The sequence below is a fragment of the Zalophus californianus genome, chromosome 5 (assembly GCF_009762305.2).
Source record: "Zalophus californianus isolate mZalCal1 chromosome 5, mZalCal1.pri.v2, whole genome shotgun sequence".
Taxonomy (NCBI): domain Eukaryota; kingdom Metazoa; phylum Chordata; class Mammalia; order Carnivora; family Otariidae; genus Zalophus; species Zalophus californianus.
Genome location: NC_045599.1, coordinates 65421763 through 65440298, shown reverse-complemented (window position 1 = coordinate 65440298; position 18536 = coordinate 65421763). Strand labels below are relative to the sequence as shown.

Genomic DNA, 18536 nt, shown 5'->3' with positions numbered 1-18536 from the left:
TATCTGTATTTCTGAACTGTGATTGTTATAGATTATTCTAGTTTTCTTGTAGTTTTTAAGTGCACACATAGTAAGGAAAAAAAAACCTTTTACATGACATGATATGATAGAATATTTCAGTTTCTCCCTTCCCTCTTCTTAGACATACAAAACAATAGAGATTAGCATATTTCTCTTTGAGTGATAGATTCACGGCTTTCAATTTCCTTGAAAAGCAGCTCTAACATTCTTATGAGCTGATCAAGGAAGCTTGTCATTTCAGTGATCCTCTAGAGACTGTCATGGGCAGCAGAATCAAAAAGAGGTTTACAATTAATGAAGCAAAAGTATATTGTGAAGAAGAACCTGATGAGTTCCTTCAGTAGCTGCCATGGGCAAAAATTTCATACCGAATCGGTTAGCCTGGCCCTCATTCAGCTAGGTGAAGATTATATAGTGAGATTGTGAGAGAATATTTGAAATGCTGCTGTCAGTAAACCTAAAAAAAATGGTGCCTACAGTATATCCATTTTTTTAAGCTAGTCTCTACAAATGGCAAGTCACCTTCATGTCACATCTAGTACTTTAAATAGTCCCCCATTTTATTAGAAAATGAGGATGTACATTATTCAAGGCTTTTTTATTCACAGACCTTATATTCTCCAGGCAGTTTTTCTACCAATTGGCTATTTGTTCAGAGAAAATATTTGAAAATTAACATATTCTTTCAATTACTAACTTGAGGGATTCTTGAATCAAATTGGTCCAGTGATAATATCATTATATTGGTACTTAGTTTGTCTCATCAAATGCCAAGGATTATAATGAATATAAACTGAAAAAAAATCCTCCAGGATTAAAGTAACATGTGCTAATTTATTTAACAGAAACTTGTGAGCACTTTGGAGATAACAGTGAACAGGACAGATTTGGTCATTTGTTCTCTCATTCTTGTAGTATAGTGGATGATACACATAAAAAATATTTTTAACTAACAAAATTGGAAGAAAAAAAAATTGCGGACTTCCAGTGTCCAGTCTGACACGCAAGGAGGTTTGAAGTCATCACTCCCATCCTCACAACAGGAAAAAAACTGAACAAATTGAAAATCAACCATTTTTCTTAGATCCACTGAAGAATTATGTAATAGGACAATCTGCTACCCACAACTTGCAGACAGGAGGAGAGAGGCCGGTTTTAGGCAAACAGGCTTGAGCAATGGAATACAGATAGGTCCTTTAGGGAGCCCACCTCAAAATATGCATAGGCCCTAACTCACCAATGGGCTACTTAAAACTAGGCACAGTTCCCGAAAAAGGGAGAATTCCATACGTGGTCATACCTGCACACCTTCCCACTTCTAAAAAAGCCCCCCACCCACTACCTGGATGCAGAAAGGCAGTGTCCTGCTCACAGCTCCCTTGGTGGTGTATTCAATAAACTACTATCTCTTTTGTTCTGTTTCAGGGGAATTCTTTCACCTCCCTTCCACTGGCTTCCACCCCATAGTCGCCCCACATCTGGGGGCCCCACACATTTGTGGAAACTCCACATGAGGAACCTTTGGGTCCCGGACTCTCCCAGGAGTCTCTGGGAATTTCTCCGGGGCTTTTCCTCTGTGGACCGACCCCAGTACTCCTGGGGGAACTGACCGCCTCCGGTGATAAGGATCCAAAGCCCCAGGGGGAGCCAGCCAGACGGCCCTTGCCCAACAGGGCGAGGGATTTCCCCTTTGGCTCTCCGCAGGGGCCCTTCCCTCCTGCTCTTTTCAGCGGTCTAACCCTTAGTACTCCTCAGACAACTGAAGGCCTCCGGCCAGGGCGGCTCCCTGGTGTGGTCTGAAGGTCTGCGGGGCAACGGACTGACTGTTCCTGCCTGTGAGCGCGAAGGACCACTTACCTCTGCTTTCTCATTCGGTTCGGAGGCCTGCTCCCAAAGTCTGTTACAATTGGCAGCTCGCCTGGGCAAATCCCCACACATTAGGGACGCAGTTGAGGCCCTTTCCTGACCCTGGCTCTCAGCAGCCTCCCTTCTTTTGACTTCTGCCCCTTTAAATCTGTTCCCCGGTCCAGCCGCCCCCTTGATCTGTCGCCAAATGCGTTTCTGCGCCTGAGTGGTGAGTCCTCGGCTCCTTTTTCCGACGTGGTCTGGCCAACCTGGTGTCGGGCTCCTATCCCTCGCCAGGGAATGCCCCAACAGGAAGTCCATGCCCTCCGCCCCAACTCTGGTGGTGAGATGTCGCCAGAAAAGTCCATCACGAAAAGGTTCTGTCCTTTTGAAGCGGGAGAGCAAGGTTTTTGTCTCATGGAGCCGAAGAGTGGACCTCGACGACAAAGGAGAGTGAGTAAAGCAAGTAAGAGTTTTATTAAGCAAGGATACAGAAAAAGCTCTCAGGAGTGAGAGGGGTCCGACTGACAGGCTTACCACTGAGGGTTTTTAGTGGCAGTCTTTTATTGAGAACTGACTGGGAAACTTGTGGCCTTGAGATTCTTGTGCCGTCTTGGTTTGAGCAAGGACTATTGATAACACCCTTAAGAACTTAATTTTTTGAGATTTGCCATGTTCTATGATACATTGTAGCTGCCAAAGAAAAATACTCCCAAGGCCGGGTGGTCTGTTTCCTTCTCTCTTGTTCACTCTGTCTTAAAGCTTCTGCCTGCCAGGAATAGTCTGTGAGCCTAGCCAGGGGCCCCCTATCTTGCCCTGCTTATACCTTAACCCTTTCCTTATTCACTTTCTTGGTCAGAGGGATGCCCTGACTGAAATCCCAACCATGAGTCAGACCTTCCTTCCCTTTGGCAGGACACCCCTTTGAGAATCAGTAGGTGTTTTTTTCCCCACTATGGGACCCCCCTCTCTTTATAGACTCATGCTTGGACTAGGTCCTTAAAAGCTGGGACAGATTTGACCCCCAAGGCCTGATATTCCCCGTCCCCCCCAGTACAAACTCCCAGATCAAAAGGTATGGTCCTCCCATGGAACTCTCTCTTATAATACTGTTTTCCAGCTTGACCTCCTTTGCTAGAACTTCTCCAAATGGTCAGAAGCCCCATACTGGCTTGCTTGATTTCATGACCCTAAATCAGGACCCTGACAAAAGACCCTCTTTCAGAATGTGTTTGGCCGGTAATAACCAGCTGCCTCCCAACATACTGGACGCTGACTCTCTCACTGTTCTTCCTCCTAATATGTGGGGGCTTCCCACTCATTTCCCAGGTTAATAGCTATGATCATTGGAACCAACTGTAGTTAACCTCTGGATGGGGACTTTAAGAAATATTCCCAAGTAGCTGAAGATACTCCCTTTGTTTTGGCAAAGTTCCCGGTCTTCTCTGCCTGATGTGGACCGCTTATTCCCCCCCGCCTTTTTTTTTAAGATTTTATTTATTTGACAAGAGACACAGCCAGAGAGGGAACACAAGCAGGGCGAGTGGGAGAGGGAGAAGCAGGCCTCCCGCCGATCAGGGAGCCCAGTGCGGGACTCGATCCCAGGACTCTGGGATCATGACCAGAGCCAAAGGCAGATGCCTAACGACTGAGCCACCCAGGCACCCCTTATTCCCTCTTGTTGGTGAAAAAAATGTGGTGTCTGCTCATCTGTCTGAGCCGGCGAACCGAGCATTAGAACCGGGAGTCCTTTTTCTCTGTCTTCTGGCAGTGTTGCAAGGTTGCAGGGTTCTTGTCTCACAGAGATGAAGAATTAATCTTGTGGACACAAAAGGGAGAAGTGAAGTGAAAGTTTATTAAGTGAAGGAGAGAACAGAAAGGAAAGAAAGAAAGCTCTCTAGAGTGAGAGGGGTCCTGAAGGGGTTGTCACTGAGGGCTTTTATGGTTGGTCTTTTATAGAACACTGACCAGGGAACTTAAATCTTCTTTATGTCACCACTGATAGCACCATGATTACATCTCTTCTCTGATGTAAACAGACCACAAAAGAGGTGGTCTGTTCTGTTCCTTTATCTCTGATTTCCTAATGCCTTAGCATTTTCTGGGATTTCTGTGAGCCTGATGGCTTGGCCCCCTACCTGTCTCTCCCTACCTAGCCTGGCTGTCCCTTACTCAGCAGCACTTAACTTCTTCTGCCTGCCCCTCTTGCTCCAGTCTTGGCACCAACTTGGGTTGCAGCCTGCATAGAGCACACACTTCAGATTTCCCCACTGGTGCCCCAGGTAAAAACTGACAAGGGAACAAATTGATTGACTTTGTTTTTTTTTTTCCCTCTAACAGACTTTATTTTTTTAGAGTAGTTTCAAGTTCATAGCAATATTGAACAGAAGACAGAGATTTCCCACATACTCTCTGCTTCCGTACACACATTGCTTCCCTATTATCAACATCCCCCACCAGAGTAGTACACTTGTTAACAGTTGATGAACCTACCTTGACACACCATAATCATCCAAAGTCCATAGTTTATATTAAGGTTCACTGTTGGTATTGTACATTCTATGGGTTTGGACAAATATACAATGACTTGTACCATTATAATATCATACAGAGTATCTTCACTGCCCTAAAAATCCTCTGTGCTTGCTCTGCAGATTCATTCCTTCCTCTTCCCAGCCCCAGGCAACTACTGATCTTTTTAGCATCTTCACAGTTTTGCTTTTTCCAAAATGTTGTATCATGGGAATCATATAGTATGTAGCCGGTTTTTATTTGTTTGTTTTTGTTTTGTTTGGATTTTTTTAAACTTCTGGGGCCTTTCCTCAGAATTCTTTCTTCATCTTAGCCTTCGAGATTGCAAGACTGAACTCAGACGCCTTCTTCTCCATAAAGCCTTCTCTCATCTCAAAGGTTTCCCTTCCTCGTATTCTTGACTGCCTTGTACTTAGATCTCGCATTATTCTTGCTCCTGTTCCCGGTCCTCTTCCCGGTTCCTCTGCAGTCCTGTCCTCTCTGTGACCTCCCCCCACAACAGACAAAACTAGGAAACAGTAATGGGACAAATGGATTGACTTTTAAGTGGACCCAGGTGGAACATAATTTGGTATTTAAACTAATTGAAACTTTTATTCTACCAACTATTACTGAAGGTCAGATAAGCTCCTGTTATCTCTGTTGCAATTTGTCAACAAAAGATGACTTAAGATGATCGTTAATTTTGTCTGTCTCAGAGTTTTCATAGGTAATTAAGATAGTTTTTTTGTGTTTGGTAACCTGAAACCTTAAGGTTTTGCTTGGATGGTAAGTTGGATTGAATTCATTGGACATCTAAGTCTTTTCCAAGAGAAAAAAATACTAAAGCATTGGTAACTGGGTGTAGGTTTACAAAGAAACTAAGGCTATTTGGGTGGGTCTGTTGGAAAACATGCTTTGTGTTTAATTGAGTCATTAAATTTGCCGTCAGTTCTGGTGTAATCGTTTACAATTACTACATAGTTTCTATGAGTTAAAATTCTTCTAAATATAACTAAGACTGATGGAAATAAGGGAAGCAACTCTGGATGTGTAAGAAAGATTTAAGGAATGGAAATACATTTTTGTTGAAGGTAAAAGAATTTTGTCCTAAAATGACACTGGTGGTTTGGAGAGAAATGGCTTGGGATGAAATCTGAATGCAGAAGAAAATTGTAGGTTTGTGAAGGGAAATCTTTGGAAAGGAATTTCATGTGTGGTCAGGATAGACTCGGATTGAAAGGAATGGATTTTAAAAGTACACTGGTGTAAGATTGAAATTCTGCTTTCTCTCTGTTAAAAAGACAAGTTTTCTTGAAAATTGTTGGTCTGCTTTTGATAAGAAAATGTAAACAAAGTTGTTTTCTCTTTTCTTTGTCTACCCAGGAAAACCAGTTTCTATGTTTTGTCTTTATCAGGTCTTTAATGACCTATAATCCTATTCAGGCTTGTGTTTTAAAGCTTTCTAAGGTTTTAACAAACTTTCCCAAGATTGATTGATTTTTTTCCCAAACACTGACAGACTTTATTGTGGGGGTTCCCACCTGCAAACTTTCCCAAGATTTAAATTGTAAACAAAGTCTCTTTGGCTAACTAGGTTTGTTTATCTGGTATGTTATGTTCTGGTATAAGGTCGTCACTCCATATTCTGATTATTGAAGTGTTCTGTGTCACAGTAATAACTGAATTTCCTTGTCAATTGCATCATAATGAACTCTCAGATTGTTAACAATGTCCATTTCTGAGTTTTTGTCATTTATAGTTGTTCATATTCTCTTGCAAAATGAGTGTCATCTTGATGAGGGAGCAGAAGGCAAGCTGAAGACAAAGCATAAGCTGACACCCTGCAGCCTACCCCCACCCTCCACTCCTGGGTGATATATGTGTGACATTCTTCCAGGGATCTCCCAACTATCTTAATGTTAATACTGTGCCGGGGCGGGGGGGGGGGGGGGGGGGGGGGGGGGGGGGGGGGGGAACAACCTTAACTTGACAATGACAAGACCTCTGGTATCTTGTAGGTATCTTATAGGTCAAACCTCTTTAGCATATGAAAGTTCTTTTGAAACCTCCCTTTCCCTTACTTACCCCAACTCCTGGGGTATGTAATCATCAATCCTCAAGACCCCCTTGCAGCGGCGCTTTCTGCCCACAGGTCCTGTCCCTGTGCTTGAATAAAAGTACCAGTTTGCACCAGAGAGGTCTCAAGAATTCTTTCTTGGTCGTAGGCCCCGGACTCCACCCCACCAAACCTCACCTATATTCCAAAACCACATCAATCTTCAAGGAAATTGGTAAAAACACTTTTAGGACAAATACTGGTATTCAGTATCTTTAAGATCATAAAACTGAAATGGGTAAGTTTTCCAGAACTAACTAGAGCTGCTTTCAAATTGAACAAGAATTTGTAAGGGGGACTAAATGAATTGAGAAAAATGACTATAGTTTTTGTAACTCTTGTTTGAAACAGCGCTGGGTTCTGTTTACTCTTGCAGATTAAAGAAACTTTCTCTTAAGATATCTGTGACTTAACAGAAATATGATAAAGTATTATTTGTAAATTCAAGCACTTAACTCTTCTCTCTACCTGAACCCTCTGAAATTTAAAAAGTTTGAGTAAGTATTCTTTCTTCCATGGCAATCATAGTCATTTGCATAAGTTCAATAAGAATCTGTTTTCCTTGTAACAGGACACCATTAAAAATACTGGTTATTTATCAAAAACTAATGTAATGTATGGTGATTAACATAACAATAAAAAATTATTTAAAAAAATACTGGTTATTTTACCAAGGGTTTGACTGGAATGCCATTTGAGAGAGAAATGCATAGACTCAGATATGACTGGACAGCTTTAAGGAATTGAGGTTGACTTCATGAAACATGGAGCCAGAAAGCCCCTTGGAAATTTTGGCCTGATAGCTTGCTTACAGAGTTCCCAGCAGCCTTAACAGGTGCGTAAAGAATGTCACTTCCTGGCAGATGCAGGAACTTCAGGATACTTTGGAGACCTTGTGAAGAGGAATTCACCCAAATCTATAGGTATTGCAGGCATGTCTGATGGCAGGTACTTGGCTTGGCTTCTGGCCTGGAGAGGCTATTGAAAGTTCAATCTAGATCCCTTAGATAAGTTTCAGCAGGGGCGCCTGGGTGGCTCAGTTGGTTGAGCAACTGCCTTGGGCTCAGGTCATGATCCTGGAGTCCTGGGATTGAGTCCCATGTCGGGCTCCCTGCTCAGCAGGGAGTCTGCTTCTCCCTCTGCCCCTTCTCCCTCTCATGGTCTCTCTCTCTCATTCTCTCTCCCAAATAAATGAATAAAATCTTAAAAAAAAAAAAGAAAAGTTCCAGCAAAGCAGGTTTTAAAAGATCTATATGGCCAATCGCTATTCTTGGTGAGCTTATGTAAATCATTAGGCCAAGTATGTAAAAATTGGACTTGTTTTACAAACAGATTGGTCTTAATTTGACTATCTCTGGAAATAAGGGTGATTTTAGAAAAATTATGTTTCAATAACACATCTTCGTAGATGTTAAATTCTAGCTATGATTGTCTTTGTTTGCCTAAGGTAGACAATTTGAGGTAAACTTCAGAGAGATTGCTACAGTAGCTCATATATGGCCATCTTCATGCTTGCTGTTCTGTGGGGATAATAACAGGACCCATAGGCATATGATTAATTGAACAACTGGAAAATGGGATTGATTCCCCAACAATTGTATAACTCATCTAGTTCCTTGACCAATTCTGTATGGCTGGAACGACAAAATCATTACCTAAAAATCAGGGTGGACCCCACTCCATGGAGTTAGTTACAGACTTGTGAAGAAAATGGATGGCCTCACTTTCCCTAGGATTGGATTAGGTAATGCACTTGGGAATGCTCTTATCTCTTGAGACAGTCTTCTCCCACTTGTCAGTGATTCCTCATAATTAGGATATTGTTAAGGCTAGACATGAAGCAAACAATGAGGACTTCTTGATGGTTATTCCTCAGCCACATTTGTTTCAGGAACTACCTCTATTGATATAAAATTGCAAATAAAGTCTTTAGCCAAGTATACATCAGTCACCTTTTACTAAGCTTGACATGCCTTCACCCACAAATTCAAAAGATGTTTCTCCAATACTCAATGGCCTTTGATATCCTGACTGCAGATCAAGGAGGAACCTATGCCTTATTAAATCAGTGTTATGAATATACTCCGGATTACCACAAAAATGTGACAGGGTTACTAGAAGACATGACTACTCAAATTGGCACTTTAACTGATCCCTCTCTTTCCTTTAATGATTGGTTAAAGTCCTGGACTGGAAGAAGATTTTTGTCAACTATCAAAGGCTATCCCTAGGGCACACTGTGTCTGCCATTGATGACCACCAAAACTATAAAACCTGACCCCTCTTCCTTAGGTAATATATATCCTAAACTTATATCTGGGGATCAGGTGTACCTTACGACTCTTTAAAGGACAAAAAGCCATTCAGACCTGTCTCGACCAGGCCCTATGAGGTTCTCTTGAACACTCCAACAGTAGTAAAACTTCACCACTTCTCCCTGTGGACCCATCTTTCCAAATCAAGACCACTCTGGTCCCAGTTGAGGAGCCCTCTGTCAAGTACATCTGTGAGTGGGTTGGAGATAAACACCTGTTATTCAAACAAGACTTGGGTGCTACACACCCAAGGGCCTAGAGGCACATGAATCCATCCCATTGCCAATCCCTACTCACATACACTCATTCTATGATATTATCTTAGAAAAACTTCCTAAATACTTTCCTCCTGAAACTCCTTCCAGTTTTTCCTTCCTAGTTCCAAGACTTCATTTTCCACCACCTTCATGGTGAACTCTCCAAATTTACTTGGTCAGAAATCATAACTTACCTGGAGCTGTCTCCCCTTGATGTCCTGCTTTCATAATACAATCATCACCCCTTTTTGGGCCAAACTTTGTCTTTCTAATCTTAACCTTTTAGTTTCTTCCTTCTGGGACCATGCAACACAAGGATGGTTTTCCTGGAAAGAAACCTGTTCAGGGCTATCCTGACTCCTTCTCTTCTTAGGACACTTGGCCTCAATACTCATACTCCTAATTATTGGTCTGCCTCTCTTTAACCTCTTTATTAAATTTGTCTCTTCTAGAATCCAACAATTCCATGTATGAATGATGGTTCAACAGGGATTCCTTCCCATACCATTGGAGGGTCCCCTCCCCCCAAATCCCATGTACTTGACCACCAAGGAATTTCCCTCAAATCACTTATTAGCATGTTAATCTAATACCATGCTCTTGTCTATAACTGCACAGAACCCCTGAAGGACTGACAAGTTTAGGCAGGGACATCTCTACACCCCTCATTCAGTAGGAAGAAGTTATTAAAGAGGAAACCTTTGCCCAAATGCCAAAGATTTGTCATTATTGATCTGTCAGGGTAATGTAGAGGTGGCTTTTAGGCCAACAGTCTTGAGCAATGGAGTACAGACAGACCCATCAGGCAACCCACCTCAAAATATCTATAGGCTTAGCTGATCAATGCGCTACTTAAAATTAGGCACAATTACCAAAAAAGGAGAATTCCATATGCCATATCTCCTCATCTTCCCCCTTTAAAAACAACTCCCACTCACTACCTTGATGTAGACAGCCTCTCCTCTGCTGTCTATTCAATCTATCTCCTTTGTTTTGCCTCAGGTAAATTCTTTCACCTTCCATGCCTCCACTTCTACCCAATCATTGCCCCACATTTGGGGCCCTCATGCGATCAAGAGACACCTACCTTGTGGTCCCCACAAGAAGCATACTGAGAATCCTAACTTCCTGGAATGGAAGCACCAAATCAAGCCTTCATGGGAACAAGTAACAGGGCAGGAAATCCTAAACTATAATTGGCAAATTGCCAGAGGCTCAATCTGAACAAGTTTGAGTGTTAAAAACTCCAGTAGGAGTGCTTAATCTTAGGGAGCATTCCTCAAATTTTTGTGAGTTTTACATCCAGGAGCCCTGACAGTTTCTCAGTAAAGGCTGGAGGAACTTTTTCTTGTGCTTCTGGCAGAAGGAGGAGGAAAAGTAGCCATTTTGAAATATGGTGGAGCACCCTGTTCTTAACAGTATTTGCCCCCAAGAGAAACTATTTTACCAACACCTAACCTACTGGGGTGTTTTCAGAGCCTGAGTGACCTGGGGGGAAGGGAACAACCAAATTCAGCTTGTTGAGACTTCCATGTGGGGTAGGGGAAATATCTGCTTTTCTATCTTGTGGGGGAATAAACAAAAAAAACCCTGAGAATTACTGATGAAGTCATATGTGTATAGGCTGACGCTTAGACCTAGTAGAACTATATAATGCTTCTCCTCCCATAATTTATTATATCAGTAGAGCTCCTGTATAATAACCACGAAATACAACTGAAAAAACTGAACATCTCATAGCCTTCAAGAAGTCTATAGGGAGACAGAAAAATAATAGGGGAGACAAAACTAAGGACACCTATAGCTACAGAAAACAGTAACCACGGTCTTACCCCTACCCAGATAAACATTAATTTCACACAAAAGGCCTTTACCTCAGTTTCTTCTACTCAATACATGTCTGGCTTTCTACAGAAAAATTTGAAGTTTTGTACAAAAACACATGATTTGAAGATAGACAAAACATCCACACTGTTTTAATAGACAAAAAAGCATCAGAACCAGAGAGATACAGCAGAAATGTTGGAATTACCACACAGGGAGTTTAAAACAACTATGATTGATATAGTAAGGACTCTAAAGGAAAAAATGGACAGTGTGGAAGAACAGATGGATAATGCAAGCGGAGACATGGAAATTCTAATAAAGGATCAAAAGAGATGCTAGAAAACAAAAGGACTGTAGTAGAAATTAAGAATGATTTTGATGGACTCATCAATAAACTGGATGCAGCCAAGGAAAATATCAATGAGCTTGAAACCTCTAAAATGAAATGCAAGAAGAATGAAGGGAATATCCAAGAACTGTGGAACAATCTCAAAAGTTGTAGCATGCATAATGAGAACACTCGAAAGAGAAAGAAATGAAATATTTGAAGCAATAATACCTATTATTTCCAAAATAAGCAAGGATCCTAAACGACAGACAACAGTAGGTTAAATACCCTAAAATTGATAATTAAGCATATTGTACTTACAGTGCAGAATTGCAAAGGTGAAGAGAAAATCTTGAAAGACATGAGAGGAAAAAAAAACAAACACCTACAGAACAAGGAAAATGATCCTTTTTTATTATATTTTCTCTTTAGTAATAACCAATAAAAAGATCATATCTCAACGTTTCAATTTAATATTGAAATATCTTGTTTCTTAAAAGCATTTTTCCTTAATAATTTAGGACTTTACAAAGCCTAAAAGAAACTCTGGATGAAATCGTTGGAGATATTTTTTATAGGTTTGAGTGAATTAAGGACTATATTTCTCAAATGTTAAAGAATGAAACATAGGGGTGCCTGGGTGGCTCAGTCAGTTAAGCATCTGACTCTTTGATTTTGGCTCAGGTCATGATCTCAGGGACATGAATGAGATCGAGCTCCACATTGGGCTCAGTGCTCAGCAGGGTGTCTGCTTCAGATTCTCTCTCTCCCTCTCCTTTTGCCCCTCCCACTCTCTCAAATAAATCATTTTAAAAAAGAATGAAATATACTGTAATGTGTTTGGATTATCTTTGGCACCCTTTAAGTCACTGATGTATTATTCTACCTTTTAAGATTTGAGATACAGGAAGTATCTGTTTTTTGTTTTTTGATTTTTTTTTTTTAGAGGAGTCCTCAAAAAGTAGATGTTACATGATAGAATTTCTCTTAATTTCCAGCCATTTCAGATATAATTTGACATTTTTAATAATATACAAATACTATGTAGCTTTAATGCTTAGTTAGAATATCAGTTTTATAATTCTACATATTCTATCTATAATTTCTATATTTCAGAACCATAAATCTCAGTCTACAAATGTAGGTATGTAAGAATATTATTTTTCTTATATTTAATGACCCTAAACCTGTCACTAAGCCCCACACCTCATTTGTGGAGGTATGGTAAGTTTTTTGGGTCTTACATATAGTGCCAAGACCTCAAGAATATTCCTCTTATTATAGATTATCTGTTCACACTTCTTACCTGCATATCTGGTACCAGACTGTATGATTCTCAGGCTCAGCATCTATGCTGCTAAAATGCTACTCAGGGTTCAGAAGATTTTTGTGCTGAGACGGGCCCCTGACATGTATCATCATGCCCCACCAGCTCTTGAAGCATGGGGTGGAGTCCTGCTAGACAGAAAGTAGTATTTGGATCCTTTATGCTTTCAGCAACAGAACACTCTATTCCCTTCCCAGCTTCAAGAAACCCTCCTAAGTATCTTGTTGATCATCAAAGGCACTCTCCACTAATTTCTCCATCTCTGGAGCATCTAATAGTATCTGAAGAGTTGAAGGCATTTACAAAAGAAGAAAGGCCATTGTTAACTCAATAACTTCTGCTTTGGGGTTTGAATCAGAAATAGTCCCCAGAGCAAGAAAAAAGAAAAAAAAAAAAAGTCAAAAGGATGTGGGGTTAGGGAGTGGTAGTTCTGAATATCTATTTGCTATTAGAGAAATATTTAATATTATAAATCACTTTACCTAGTAGTATTTATTTTTTTAATGATGCAATTATATGATGAAATAATACTTTTTCTTCAGTTATTTACTTATCTAAAATATAGCCGAGTTCGTTATGGCAGCATTAATAGATTTGAAGCAAATCCACACTGATGGACAAAAAATACATATATGTATATACACACACACACACATTTTGGAAGTCATAAGCTCTTACGATTTTTTTCTTACCTCTTCTTCCTCTATTTCCCTCTGCACAGTTGTATTTATTTGGCATTTAGAACATCCTCTGAATTAAAATTAATTAGAATTTCAGAATGTCATTTTACTTCTTGGGGTAAACAGTGGCACTTAATTTCTGGATCACTTCTGTGAACTCCTTTATAATTATCATATGTGTCTCCTTTTAGTTGGAATATTCTGGCATTATGAAATCTGCTATTCAAGAGACAGCATAGAGCGGGGAAAACAGTTCAGGGTTTGAAATCAGGTAAAACTGACTTGAATTCTGTCTGTAATATTTTAGTTAAATTCTCAGTTGCACAAATTACTTAAATTCTCAGGCTCAGTGTTCTTATTATCAATCTATTTTTAATTGCAAGGAATAAAGGAGATAATATATTCAAATTACTTAGAACAATTCCTGGCACATAGCAGGTGCCATGTCTTTACTGTAAGTTATTCAATGAGAAACTAATTTGAAAGAAAAAAAGAACTTTTAAAGGATGCCTTGCTCTTCCTTTATGTCTAATGTCTGATTTCCATTATTCCCATGATGTTGTTTTTAAGTAAACAATGAATAGAAAAGTCATTTGATTTTTCATTATTTATTCATGGAGTCAATTGGGTAGTAATAAAAATTTACCAGGCCTAACTATTCTCTCTTCAAGTCTGTATGTGAATCTTCTATACAGTTGGCTTCTCCTATCTTTTACATCTTTATCTCCCATCAGTTTTTGTCTCCTGCTTGCTATTTATTGTCATTCAGACATATCAGAGATAGGCTATTCTAAACAGTTTTAAGACATTCAAGGTGTCACATGATTTGGTTCCTCCTCTTTTTCTGAATCCGAAAATTCACTTGGCTTTCTAATATTCTAACTAGATGTTGAAACCCATTAACTTTTCCTCAAACAAATATAAATAGTAGGGAAGTAGCTTCTATCCAACAAGACAAATTAGCAGATATTCTTACCTGATGGCTTTGACAAAACAAACTCAGTTAGATACATGTAAATCCAACTGTCACACACAAACATTACATATGACTAAGTGTGCCAGGCAACTGTGGAAAATGTAACAGGGTTTTGATGAGAGTACAATGAAAAAAAAAAAGCTAAGGAAACAAAAGCTGTTTAAAGTAGACTTTATGTCCACAAACAGGAATTTTAATTACACATATAAAGAACACTTCTAAGAAACTTTGCAAGTGTCTGCCATTGGGATTGTCTTCTTAAGACAATATAATTCTTGTTATCGGAAAGGCGTTCAGTTTACTGAAAAATTTAGCCTAGTGTTTATGGACATGTAATCTGAGCCAGACTGTCTAGGGTCCACATCCTCGCTCCATTTACTACTAGGGACCTTGGACTAATACTGAAGATCTCTCCACATATTAATTAGAATAAAATTGTACAGTATCTGGCATAGAGTAAATGTTAAGCATATATTGTCTTTATTGTTACTCAGGAGAAATTTCTTGCATATCATATTGATGCGGGAGAGCTAGGTTCTTGTCTCACGGAGTCAAAGAATGAATTTCACAGACAATGGAGAGTGAGTAAAGCGATAGAAGTTAATATTAAGTGAAGATACAGAAAAAACTCTCAAGAGTGAGAGAGGTCCCGACAGGTTTGCCAATGAGGGCCTTTAGGGTTGGTCTTTTATAGAAAGCTAACCAGGGAATTTAAATCCTTTTAACATTTCTACTGATATCACCATTGAGCAAGGACTAGTGATACACCTTCAGTGGCTTTCTTCCTTTTTAGGGTCTGATTATTCCTTGTCGGTCACAGGTGATTATCATAAAGACACCCACCCCACATGCCTAGGGCAGAGTGGTCCCATTTGTCCCCTTATCTCTGGTTTCCTCACACCTCCACATTTTGGGGATTTTTGTGAGCCTGATCACATAGTCCCCATCTCTCCCTACCTAGCCCTGCCTGTCCCTTACTCAATATCAATTATTACACAAACTAATTTTTAAATTACTTATATATTTTCCTTGACAGATAAACATAAAATTAACTTTATTTTTGGAATTAAATTTTAGTCTAACATTTGTTAATTTATATTTGCTGAGTGTCAGATATAATTTGCCCTTTAGAAACCAGTCTATGATTTTTCATATTTATGCTAAGAACATTTGTCTCAACTTTTGATGGAGTAATAATTATTTTTTCAACCAAAGTTTACAGTTGCCAAGAAAGATCTATAAGATTTAAATTAGAAAATTACATTTTTTGATTGAAAAATTGGGCTTTCAGGTTTTAATTATATATTTCAATTGTATTTGTCTTCAGAATCAAGTTCAGAGTTAAAAATTTTGAAATAAGAATATTGGATACATTTTTTTAGCCATATATGTGGTATATATAGATCACATTTTACTATGAAAGGGATTTTTATCACAATTTTAATTCCTCATTGTAAGTTGTTGATAGTATTATTTCAACTTTGCATTGTTTGAATGTTTCTAGAACATGACAGGAAATATTCATCAAGTATAGATGTATTCCTAAAAATGATCCTCAGAAAATCAACATTTCAGAATAAAGTGAGAGTCACAGACATAGATAGTAGGGTACCTACTCTAACCATGCAGTCTAGTAATTCATGTTACACTATGTACATAGCCTGATAACCTTTTTTATATTGTTAAACTTAAAATATAATCTTTCCTTTTTAATTTTTTCTCTTGCCTCTTCTTTACAGTTTCTTTATCCCCCATCCTTCTGTTCTTATTTTTCTCCTTTTGCTCTAGGCTGATGCTTCCTTTTTATAGGGGACTAATTTCACTGGAAAAGTAGGGACAAAAAAAAACTTACCATGCTGACTCCTAAAAGACTTTTCATATCATATAAATAGCCATATTAATGCAGGTTGGCTTGGTTCAAGGACCCAGAGGGGGTCCCAGAGGACCAGCCAAGAGGGTTCTTGGCTTTGTTCAACATAGAAAGCAAATGCAAGCCAAGAGGAAGGGAAAACGAGCTTATTTAAGACATAGAGATAGAGTGTGCTGGAGACTTGGAAAGTTAAGTTGAGTGAGTCTTGTCTTTGCTTGGGGTCCAGGGTTTTTATTGAGGATTGTGGTCAGGTGACATGTCTTCTAAGGCATCCAGGAACAAAGACAAGTAAATGTTTAGGTGTCCTCACAAATTACTTATGCCCTGGAGCCAGGGATTTGGCGAGTCTGTGCTCTAGGAAAACATTCATGATGACCTTGTGTGGTTACTCCTTAGATGTTATTTATTGTGTTGGAAGACTCCAAAGAAATCATTAACTCATTGACCTTTACAAGGAGGACATACATTATCTGTTTTATAAAGCATGTGTAAGCTGAGGGTTAGGTCCAACCAAGAACAGAAGCAACAAAAAAGCGGTCTTTCAGGGGCTCCCTTCAGTTTTCCTATCTCAATATTGTCTTCCCTTCAGTTGTTAAGGTTGTCACCGGGAATTCCTTCAAGGGTGAAAGAATTCCAAAGTGAAACTATGCATTTTAATGTCAAAGACAACCCATGTGCTAAAATATGATAAAGTACAATATTTGAAATTTGCACTTAATACTCCCAGAAAAATGTATACTGGAAAACTGAATGTGTAAATTCTTTTTACTAGATATAAAATTATGAAAACCTTACTTGTTACAGAATAATTATTTCATCTCATAATGAAAGCATCAAAATTAATAAATTAATAAACACTAAAATGTTATTTATGTAATTATATGTAAATTTAAAACTACATGGTACATTCAGGTTGCTTTTAGCCTAAATGAAAAATAGATTTTTTACAATTAAATATAAATACTAACTTATCTTTTAATTACTACATGTTATCTCAGTTACCAGGCAAATTCTGGATCCCCCAGTAAATAACACCTTCTGTAAATATGTTATTCTTTAATATGCTTGGAATTAAAAAAAAATATTTTTCTCCATTCCAATTAATTAAGACTGGTGAAAGTGAACCATGCCTTTGAAAACTGTCTTTTATGTGGCAGGTAGTTGGACATATTCATCATTATCTTAAAAAATGTTTTACTGTGTTTAAAGATTTGCATGAATTTCATTGTTGAAGTTGAACATAGCCTCCGTCTAAGTTAAAGATTCCATCCCCTGAGGACATCAACAAATATGACAAAGGTCATTAGTTTTATACTTGATTATAATTTAGTATATGTTGACATAGATCTGATTTATTGCTTTATCAGGAGTGTCAGCTGTACTATATAGGTGATTTGTTTTAATGGGAATAGATTTTTATTTCTCTATCAGAAGAATTCTGTTAACTTTGAAAAGGTTAACAGACGATTGGAAAAAAAACCCTAATGAACTCCCAATTATATCATTTTACTTTACATCTTTATTATTGTAGGCTACTTTATATAAAAATAATAGTTATTAACAGTAAATTTTAATTGACATGCAGAATGTATTAAAATTCATTTCATGATAATTTAGGGCAAAAATGCAGTGCCAACATTTTTTCATAGTTTAAGATTTGTTTCTTCCTCACAGACATTAGACTGTCAATTCTGGGGATGTGGTCCCAAAAGCAGAGAAAAAAGAAACAAGGTGTTTTCTTAGTTGTAGTATTATTTTTCTTCTAAAATTGTGTTTTTAATTTTTTACTTTCCAAGAAGACTAGTGATTCTGAATCAGGCTCTATGTACAAAATAATGTAGAAAATTAAGTTACTTATAAACAGATTCAGAAAGGAAACAAAACATCTTTTCTACCTCAATTATCAAAATATTTAAAAAGTATTTGTTTGTGTGTGTGCTTGGTCTTCAACAAACATCTTTACTTGCCACTTAAACATACAAAAGAAATGCCCTGGGGCACCTGGGTGGCTCACTCGGTTAAGCATCTGCCTTCTATCAGTATCTCAGGGTCCTGGGATTCAGACCCACATTGGGCTCCCTGCTCAGTGGGGAGTCTACTTCTCCCTCTACCCCTCCCCCCTGCTCATGCTTTATCTCTCTCTCTCAAATAAATAAATAAAATCTTAAAAAAAAAAATGTCCTAACTTGTATGTAACCTATGTGATACAAATTTTTCCTTTATAAACATCATGTATGAGTATATGTGTGGTGTATGATAGATAGAGATATGAATATATGGCAGCCTATTCACCCTATACTTGTGAATGTATGTTAGTATCATATAAAATATATTTGACCTTTTAGAATATTCTTTATCAATTTCCTTTATTTCCTTTTATACGAATATTTAACAAGAACACTTCTGTCCTCCTTGAAATATATTCGTCTTTTGAAATATAGTGTTATCTTTTCAAATTTA

The 18536-nt window shown here is 38.5% G+C and overlaps 1 long non-coding RNA gene across 1 annotated transcript in view; it reads right to left on the bottom strand.

The window, feature by feature from the left end:
- The window catches only part of LOC113928376, a 162039-nt gene extending 159939 nt beyond the window's left edge, over positions 1 to 2100 (bottom strand). The window contains exon 1 of the long non-coding RNA XR_003521893.1: positions 1879 to 2100. This is a non-coding gene — a long non-coding RNA (uncharacterized LOC113928376). The remainder of the gene's footprint in view (positions 1 to 1878) is intronic.
- Between the last annotated feature and the right edge of the window lie 16436 nt (positions 2101 to 18536).